This window comes from Salvelinus sp. IW2-2015, unplaced genomic scaffold, assembly GCF_002910315.2.
Source record: "Salvelinus sp. IW2-2015 unplaced genomic scaffold, ASM291031v2 Un_scaffold5745, whole genome shotgun sequence".
Taxonomy (NCBI): Eukaryota; Metazoa; Chordata; class Actinopteri; order Salmoniformes; family Salmonidae; genus Salvelinus; species Salvelinus sp. IW2-2015.
This window is the reverse complement of record NW_019947010.1, coordinates 12,262-22,980: the sequence shown is the minus strand read 5'-3', so window position 1 is coordinate 22,980 and position 10,719 is coordinate 12,262. Positions and strand designations below refer to the sequence as shown.

The 10,719-nt window shown below is 45.8% G+C and overlaps 1 pseudogene; it reads right to left on the bottom strand.

The window, feature by feature from the left end:
• Positions 1–9,432: 9,432 nt before the first annotated feature.
• Positions 9,433–10,426, bottom strand: LOC112078493 (lecithin retinol acyltransferase pseudogene; annotated as a pseudogene).
• Positions 10,427–10,719: the final 293 nt, after the last annotated feature.

The window sequence follows — 10,719 nt, the reverse complement described above, 5'->3', positions numbered from 1 at the left end:
TACTACAGGCGCACAACATTTAACACAGGTGAATTCTCCTCCCTGTAATATATTCTACTACAGGGCACAACATTAACACAGGTGATCTTCTCTCCCTGGTAATATATCTTCTACACAGGCACAACATTTAACACAGGTGATCTTCCTCCCTGTAATATAGTTCTACTACAGGGCACAACATTTAACACAGGTGATCTTCTCCCTGTAATATAGTCTACTACAGGCACAACATTTAACACGGGTGATCTTCTCCTCCCTGTAATATAGTCTACTACAGGGCACAACATTTAACACGGGTGACCTTCTCCTCCCTGTAATATATTCTACTACAGGGCACAACATTTAACACGGTGATCTTCTCCTCCCTGTAATATATTCTACTACAGGGCACAACATTTAACACGGGTGATCTCTCTCCCTGTAATATAGTCTACTACAGGGCACAACATTAACACGGGTATCTTCTCCTCCCTGTAATATAGTCTACTACAGGCACAAACATTTAACACGGGTGATCTTCTCCTCCCTGTAATATAGTCCACTACAGGGCACAACATTTAATACGGGTGACCTTCTCTCCTCCCTGTAATATATTCTACTACAGGGCACAACATTTAACACAGAGGTGAATCTTCTCCTCCCTGTAATATAGTCTACTACAGGCACAACATTTAACACGGGTGATCTTCTCCTCTGTAATATAGTCTACTACAGGGCACAACATTTAACACGGTGATTTCTCCTCCCTGTAATATAGCTCACTACAGGGCACACATTTAACACATGGTGATCTTCTCCTCCCTTAATATAGTCTACCACAGGGCACAACATTTAACACAGGGGATCTTCCTCCCTGTAATATAGTCTACTACAGGCACAACATTTAAACACGGGTGATCTTCTCTCCTGTAAATATATTCTACTACAGGGCACAACATTTAACACGGGTGATCTTCTCCTCCCTGTATATATAGTATCCCTACAGGGCGCAACATTTAACACGGGTGATCTTTCTCCTCCCTGTAATATATTCTTACTACAGGGCACAACATTTAACACGGGTGATCTTCTCCTCCCTGTAATATATTCTACTACAGGGCACAACATTTAACACGGGTGATCTTCTCCTCCCTGTAATATTAGTCTACACAGGGCACAACATTTAACACGGGTGATCTTCTCCCTGTAATATATTCTACTAGCAGGCACAACATTTTAACACAGGTGACTTCTCCTCCCTGTAATATAGTCTACTACAGGGCACAACATTTAACACAGGTGATCTTTCTCCTCCCTGTAATATAGTCTACTACAGGCACGCAACATTTAACACAGGTGATTTTCTCCTCCCTGTAATATAGTCTACTACAGGGCGCAAACATTTAACACGGGTGATCTTCTCCTCCCTGTAATATATTCTACTACAGGGCACAACATTTAACACCGATGATCTTCTCCTCCCTGTAATATAGATCCACTACAGGGCGCAACATTTAACACGCGGTGATTCTTCTCCTCCCTGTAATATAGTCTACTACAGGGCACAACATTTAACACAGGTGATCTTCTCCTCCCTGTAATATATTCTACTACAGGGCGCAACATTTAACACAGGGTGATCTTCTCCTCCCTGTAATATAATTCTACTACAGGCACAACATTTAACACGGGTGATCTCTCCTCCCTGTAATATATCTACTACAGGGCACAACATTTAACACAGGTGATCTTCTCCCCTGTAATATAAGTCTACTACAGGGCACAACATTTAACACCGGGTGATCTTTCTCCTGCCTTAATTATATTCTACTACAGGGCACAACATTTAACACGGTGAATCTCCTCCCTGTAATATATTTCTACTACAGGGCACAACATTTAACACAGTGACTTTTCTCCCTGTAATATATTCTACTAAACAGTGCAATGTGGAGGAGGAGTTAAGATGGAGTGTCACCTTCTTAACGGACAAAAGAGGAAGTGACATCACATCAGCTCTCTTTCCATTTCCCGTGAAAACCGGATATATCCGGTTGTTAAAAACTTGACTGATATTAAAGCCAGTGACGTGTGTGTGGATCAACCGCCTCGCATACACACCTTCTATAGAAGACAAATGTCTAGGTTGAATTTTCTACTTCAATTTCTTTGTGTGCCTTCTTCTGTTATATATATATATATATATATTTATATATATTTATCATCATTTTATTTATTCAACTTTTGAATTATTCTTCACTTATTGATATTGCATTGTGGAGAGATGAACCTGTAAGTAGGCCTGAGCATTTCATTGCACTTTGTATATGACAAATAAACAAACTTGAATTAACAAACTTGAACTTGAAAAGAGGCTGTATTTTAGCCTGGTCCCGGATCTGGTTGTTCTCTTGCCAAATCCATTGCTCATTGAATGGGCCCTGGTCTAAAGTAGTGCACTATATAGGGAATATGGTGCCAGCTCCGGTTAAAAGTAGTGCACTATATAGGGAATAGGGTGCAAGGCCTGGTCTAAAGTAGTGCACTATATAGGGAATAGGGTGCCATTTGGGATGTATAGCCTCAACTTGCTCTTTTAGCAGAACCAATGGAATAGAATGAACAGAACCAATGGAATAGAATGAACAGAACTCGCCGACGGGTTCTACAAGAGAACGGAGCTAAGAACAGAGTTCTTTTCAAAGCGAGTTCTTTTCTGCCTGGCGCTCTAAGAACAACAGTTAAAAACAACAGACATTAAAATTGTCTATACTAGTCTAGCTTAGCTGTACTCAATGGTGCTCATTTAAAACCAAAACAAAACTCAGACTCTCACCACACCTGCAGACTAAGAAGCCTAGTTAGCCAATCAACTGCAAACGTCCTAATTTAAATACTGTGTTGATGTTATGATACACTGCCTTTCCGTAGTTTAATCACTCGGACTGGTCCACATTTGTGACTTGTTTCAGGAAGCAAGGACTATGTCGCACGTCACTGTTTCACAGGAGTGGCATTTGAACTTTTTTTTTTTTTATAAAATGAGATAGGTCATATATTGAACTGGCTAGCCAGCTAACTTTACTTTAGCTAGTCAGCTAACTTAACTTTAGCTAGCCAGCTAACTAACTTTAGCTAGCCAGCTAACTTAACTTAGCTAGCCAGCTAACTTAACTTAGCTAGCCAGCTAACAATTTAGAAACAAACCAAAACATTGTTTTGAAATGTTACTGTTTTTTTCTAGATTGACATGTACTACATTCATTTTTAAACGGTTGCGTTATCGGTGTTACAATAGACCAGTGATGTGGACCGCGCAGGCTGCTGACGTCATGCAGCCTGCCGTTTTTGTGTTGATACTTTCTCATACAACGACAATGACAAGTTTGACGTCGGACGACAATGGAAGGTTCACGTCGTCACTGCGATAACTATATACAGACATGTCAAAAGACGTATTACAAAACCAGCCTTTAGTCTTGAATCTACACCCATTTCAGTATCACGAGTGAATCCTTTAAAAGAGATGGCTGGGCTAAGGCTTAAGAGGGTGACGATGGAAATGCTGAATAGGGTGTAGACAAAAGAAGAAGCTATTCCTAGATACCAAAACATTCAAGGGACATTTCTCAAAAGTGGAGTCACAAGTTCATACAACTTTCAAAGCATAATTACTTTCACATTGTTCCTCAACTGTAGTGTTTGATATACCATGTTCTAGCTCTGAGTCTCTACTTTTTGTAAAAAAAATAAATAAATAAACATTTTAAATGTTGCTACACTAAGATTGAATCGAGCCGTTGCCACACAATTTCATGTCGGTCCGTCTTTGTTTTAGGGCATGGGTTACAGGGGAGGTCCGCTTGTTTTAAGGGCATGGGATAAGGGGGGTCCGTCTTTGTTTTAGGGCACGGGATAACGGGAGGTCCGTCTTTGTTAGGATGGGATACAGGGGAGGTTCCGTCTTTGTTTTAGGGCATGGGATACAGGGGAGCGTCTTTTGTTTTAGGGCACGGGTACAGGGGAGGTCCGTTTGTTTTAGGCACGAGGATACAGGGGAGGTCCGTCTTTGTTTTTAGGGCATGGGATTACAGGGGAGGTCCGTCTTTTGTTGTAGTGGCACGGGATACAGGGGAGGTCGTCTTTGTTTTAGGGCATGGGATAACACGAGGGAGGTTCGTCTTTGTTTTAGGGCATGGGATACAGGGAGGTCCGTCTTGTTTTTAGGGCATGGGATACAGGGAGGTCCGTCTTTGTTTTAGGGCATGGGATACAGGGGAGGTCCGTCTTTGTTTTTAGGGCAGGGATACAGGGGAGGTCCGTCTTTGTTTTAGGCATGGGATACAGGAGGTCCGTCTTTGTTTTAGGGCATGGGATACAGGGGAGGTCCGTCTTTGTTTTAGGGCACTGGGATACAGGGAGGTCCGCTTTGTTTTAGGGCAGGGATACAGGGGAGGTCCGTTCTTGTGTTTAGGGCACGGGATACAGGGAGGTCCGTCTTTGTGTTTAGGGCAGGATACAGGGGAGGTCCGTCTTTGTTTTAGGGCACGGGATACAGGGCGAGGTCCGTCTTTGTTTTAGGGAGGGATACAGGGGAGGTCCGTCTTTGTTTTAGGGCATGGGATAACAGGGGAGGTCCGTCCTTGTTTAGGGCTGGGATACGGGAGGTCCGTCTTTGTGTAGGGCACGGGATACAGGGGAGGTCCGTCTTTGTTTTAGGGCATGGGATACAGGGAGGTCCGTCTTTGTTTTAGGGCACGGGATACAGGGAGGCTCCGTCTTTGTTAGGGCAGGGATACAGGGAGGTCCGTCTTTGTTTTAGGGGCACGGGATACAGGGGAGGTCCGTCTTTGTTTTAGAGGGTGCAAGGTGCTGGTTTGAGCATGGGAATACAGGGAGGTCCGTCTTTTGTTTTTAGGGCATGAAGGATACAGGGGAGAGTCCGTCTTTTGTTTTAGGGCATGGGATACAGGGAGGTCCGTCCTTTGTTTTAGGGCACGGGATACAGGGGAGGAGTTGATCGCAGGGTCTATTGTAGGTACCCAGAGAAACTTGGAGATCTGCTGCTGCATGCACCTTTTAGTACGCACGGCACTACTTTAGCCAGAGGAGGGCACTACTGTAGGACCAGAGGAGGGCACTACTTAGACCAGAAGGGGCACTACTTTAGACCAGAAAGGGCCTACTTTAGGACCAGAGGAGGGCCTACTTTAGACCAGACAGGCACTACTTTAGACAGAAAGCAGGGCACTACTTTAGCCAGAGGAGGGCACTTAACTTTAGACAGAGAAGGGCACTACTTTAGACCAGAACAGGGCACACTTTAGACCAGAGGAGGGCACACTTTAGAGAAGGCACTACTTTGAGACCAGAAGGAGGACACCTTTTAGACCAGAAGAGGCACTACTTTAGACCAGGAAACGAGGGCACTACTTTAGACCAGAGGAGGGCACTACTTTAGACCAGAGGGGAGGGCACTACTTTAGACCAGACAGACACGACTTAGAACCAGAAGGCCTACTTTAGACCAGAGAGGCACTACTTTATGAGGCCAGAACAGGGGTCTACTTTAGAACCAGAGGAGGGCACTACTTTAGACCAGAAGGGCACTCTTTAGACCAAGGCAGGGCACTACTTGTAGACCAGACGAGGCACTACTTTAGACGCAGAGGAAGGGCACTACTTTAGACCAGTAAGGAGAGGCACTACTTATTAACCAGAAGGGCACTACTTTAGACCAGAACAGGGGCTCTACTAGTAGACCATAGAGGGCCGACTTTAAGGCGCAGAGCAGGCCTACTTTAGAACCAGGAAGGGCACTACTTTAGGAACAAGCCGGGCACTAACTAAGACCAGAGGAGGGCACATACTTTAGACCAGAAGGAGGGCACTACTTTCGACAGCAGAGGAGGCACTGTACTTTAGACGAGGAGGGCACTAACTTTAGACCGAGGAGGGCACTACTTTAGACAGGAACAGAAGGACTACTTTAGACCAGAGGGCACTACTTTAGACCAGAAGCAGGGCACTACTTTAGAAACCGAGAACGGAGGCGAGCTACTTTAGACCAGAGCGAGGCGCACGAGCTTAGACAAGAGGAGGGCACTCACGTTTGGCCGACAGGCAGGGCACTACTTTGAGGACCAGAACAGGGCACTACTTAGGACCACACAGGCACTTACTTTAGGACCAGAGCGAGGGCACTACTTTAGGACCGAAACAGGCTTGTACTTTAGGACCGCAGAGCGAGCGCCCACGAACTTCAGGACCACGAACGGAGGGCACTACTTGTTAGACCAGAACAGGGCACTACTTTAGACCAGAACAGGCCAGACGGTACTTTAGACCAGAGGGAGGGCACTACTTGAGACCAGAAACAGGCAACTAGTTTGAGACCAAGAAGCAGGGCACTGACTTTGACCAGAGAAGGCACTACTTTACGAACCAGAGGAGGGGCACTACTTTAGCCAGAGGAGGCACACTTAGACCAGAACAGGGCACTACTTTAGACCAGAACAGGGCTACTTTAACCAGAGGAGGCACTACTTTAGACCAGACAGGGCACTACTTAGACAGAAAGGGCACACTTTAAACCAGAGCGGAGGGCACTTTTAGACAGAGAGGCACTACTTTAGACCAGAGGAGGGCACTACTTAGACCAGAACAGAGAGGCACTTTAGACCAGAAAGGGCACTACTTAGACAGAGAGAGGCACTACTTTAGACCAAGCGAGGGCACTACTTTAGAGCAGAAGGGCACTACTTTAGACCAGAGGGGGCACTACTTTAGACCAGAGGAGGGCACTACTTTAGACCAGAGGAGGGCACTACTTTAGAACCAGAGGAGGGCACACTTTAGACCAGAGGAGGCACTACTTTAGACCAGAGGAGGGCACTACTTTAGACCAGAGGAGGGCACTACTTTAGACCAGACAGGGGCACTACTTTAGACAGGAGCAGCGGGCCACTAGTTTAGGACCAAGAACAGGGCCACTACTTCTAGGGCCAGAACAGGCACTACTTTAGAACCAGAACAGAGCACTACTTGTAGGACCATGTAGGCACTACTTTAGGGCCATGAGGGCACTATTTAGACCAGAAACAGGGCACTACTTTAGGCCCAGAACAGGCCACTACTTTAGACCAAGAGGAGGGCTCTACTTTAGCCCAGAGAGGCTCTACCTTTAGCACCAGAGGAGGGCGCGACCTATTACTTAGCAGGCCACTGCAGGGGGGCACTACTTTAGGACCAGAGCGGGTTTAGCAACGGTCTATTTAGACCAGAAGGAGGCACTGTTTAGACCAGAGGAGGGCTCTACCTTAGACCAGAGAAGGGCACTAGATTAGACCAGAGGAGGGCCACGATTTTAGACCAGACCGGAGGGCTATTTAGACGGAGGTCTTTATAGACCAGAGTGAGGCCTAGTTGTAGGTAAGAGGGCACTACTTTTTAGACCAGAGGAGGGCACTACTTTAGAACAGAGGAAGGGCACTACTTGGGTAAGGCAATACGCCAGAAGGGCACTACTTTAGACCAAGAAGGAGCACTACTTTAGGGGGACCAAGAGGGGAGGCCCATTGTTTAAAACTTTATGCAGTAAGCAGGCACTACTTTAGCCAGATGGCCTCTAGAGAAGGGCACTACTTTAGACCAGGAACAGGGCACTATTTAACCAGAGCAGGCACTACTTCTAGACCATGGAGCCGGGACTACTTGGTAGTATGCCGAAACAGTTCCAAATATTCCATCTCTTTTTGGTAATGAGCAAGCTGGACACACACCATTCAGGCTCAATATGAGGGGTACAGTGGGAAGGTGGACATTTCGAGCACTCGCTTGACTTTTGCCACCAGCATCTTATTACTGTTACGAGCAACTTTCTATGAACTCGTAAACTGGAACTAACTATATAGAAAAGATCACTCCAGCAATCAATCGAGTGCAACTAAACCTTATGACCGAGAGCGAGGGAGCTGACGACTCTCTAAGAACGCCAGGCAGGAAAACAGAGGGTCACTTTAAGACACTTGGTCTAATATGTATCAAAGAATGACCAACAACAGGGAGGCCATACCTTAGTACTTTTTCGCACTCAGAAAGAGCGAGCATTCAGACCTTGGGCTAAACTTACTTTACGGAACACTCTGGAGCTCAACGTGCACCTGTGGCTACCTACTGTAGACAGGAGATGACATGCCTTGAGGAGCGATCTCACATCATACTTGATGAGCCTAGACCACAAGTCGTGGGTCACTACTTGAGAGCGTCACAAAGAATTAGGCAATTGATTGGAGCATCTCGATCTTTTGACCAGAAAGGCCACACAACTGAACATGCTATTATAGGGCACTACTTTACGCCAGTGAGCGATAGGCACTTACTTTAGACAGAGCGGCACTGTGACTGCCGCGAGAGAGGCAGCGGAGCTTACGGCAAGACTAGGTGAACGCGAAGAGCATACTAGGAACCAGAGGGAGGGCACTAGTTAGAGTTAGAGGGAGGGCCACTACTTTAGACCAGAGGGCACTACTTTATGAACAGAGGGGAATACTGTTAGAGGTAGAAGAGGGCACTACTTTAGAGTAGAAGGAGGGCACTACTTAACCAGAGGATGGCACACTTTTGACCAGAGGAGGGCACTACTTAGACCAGGGAGGGCACTACTTTAGGAAGAGAGGGCACACTTTAGAGTAGAGGAGGGCACGGTACTTTAGAGTATAAGAGGAGGGCGAGCTTTAGACCAAGAGGAGGAGGCACTACTTTAGACCAGAGCAGGGCACTAGTTTAGATCCTGGCCAAAATGAGTGCACCATAATAGGCCTATATAGGGAATAGGGTGCCAGTCCTGGTCTAAAGTAGTGCACTATATAGGGAATAGGGTGCCAGTCCTGTTCTAAAGTAGTGCACTATATAGGGAATAGGGTGCCAGCCCTGGTCTAAAGTAGTGCACTATATAGGGAATAGGGTGCCAGCCCTGGTCAAAAGTAGTGCACTATATAGGGAATAGGGTGCCAGTCCTGGTCTAAAGTAGTGCACTATATAGGGTACCATTATATAGGTGCCATTTGGGATGCAAACATTGTCTGCCTTGTCCGTCATGATCACAATTGCTCTATAAACATTGGCCCATATTGATGCATATCATTGACATTTCTCACAGAGTAAAGTAGAGTAGTGAGCCTTTTTTGTTGTTGCCTATTTTACTTGAGATTAATCAAACGATCCTGCTTTATCATAGCTTACTTTGAATGGAGTTATAGACTAACTTTTTAAACATTTTAAATCAAGGCATATAAGCCTATCACCTAAACCAGCAATTACTAGTTCACAGCATTCACCTAAATCTATAGATGGATATATTTATGTTTAAATATTCAAATTCTGCAACTAGTTATAGAAACGGGCAGAGTCCTGAAGCATCACTCTGTGAGAACATCTCACCAGCGCGCAACAGTTCCAAGAGCGCACACAGGACGCACACCCAATGTACAATCAACACTTATAGGGACCYATGAAATGTACGGTCTGTATAGTAAAACACCGTTATCATGTTGCGGTTAGCTGAACTTTGGGATATATAGCTCTCTTAAAGATGGCATCTTCAAAAGGTCCGTGCTGCGCGTAAAAGAAAAGAAAAGAAGGAAGGCCAATATCTAGACCAACATCAACRTGTTACCTTGTCTGTCTGAATGCTGATCGCGCTGCCGTAACGGCAATAAGTAACGAAATGTTCACAGTTATTCCACAGCAAGCTGTAAGGTATCTTCCCAACCATTTCCTCTGCTCTCCTCGCAATCTCTTCGCCATCCAACGGTCGTTTCTGCACGGTAGTGTCCATAACGTTAAGTAGAATTGACGCGCCGTAGGCAAAGTCCTCAACAGTATCCACCCGAATGCTGGCGCTCTTGGATAGAACGCCAAGAACTAAGCGTTTGTTAGTTACCATCACCTGGATGGAAAGCTTGTCCGTTGTAAAGAGTGGCAAGATATCCGGAATCAGATGTGCCACCCGGTTGTCCCCTAAATAGATGCCGAAATGAGTGAATAGAGTCCGGGGAACTTCTAACAAGTCTCCCCGTTGGTATAGTGAGTCTGGGAGTGCGGTGCCGGCGGAGGGATCGGGGACCTCCTCTTTCTCGCAGTGATTTGTAACTATCTTCTTCTCCCTCTCTCTCTGTGTGTCTGAAAAAAACAGACTGGTCCTGAAGTGATTGAAGACATAGAGGTGAGTGAGGAAGAGTACTTTTTCCAGGAGTAATGTGAGCGAATTCAACATGTTTATTGGAGGGAATTTCTTGTTCTTGTTTTTTCTGAGATGTTGTCCTCCTCGCCTCGCGCTCCTCTAACGTCTTCAGCTCGCGGCCAATTTCAACGCCGAGCCCACGTTGACGTCGTGAGGGATTCGAGGATCCGATTGGCTGCTGTTTGAAAGCAGAGTATTCCGGTAGGTAGTTTTGTGAGGCACAACATTAACCCTACATGACTCAATAGACCTATTAGGCTATTGACACTCATACAACTCATCAGTAGAATATATTGGGGTAGATAGGCTACCAGTCTGTAACTAGTTGTGGTCTGCATGTCCACTGCCTGTAGCCTTGAGAACATCATGTAAGAAGTCAACAAGCTGTTGTCTCTCTCTCTCTCTCTCTCTCTCTCTCTCACTCTCTCCACTCTCTCACACTCTCTCTGTCTCTCTATCTCTCTCTGTCTCTCCTCTCTCTCTCTTCAGAATGAGAA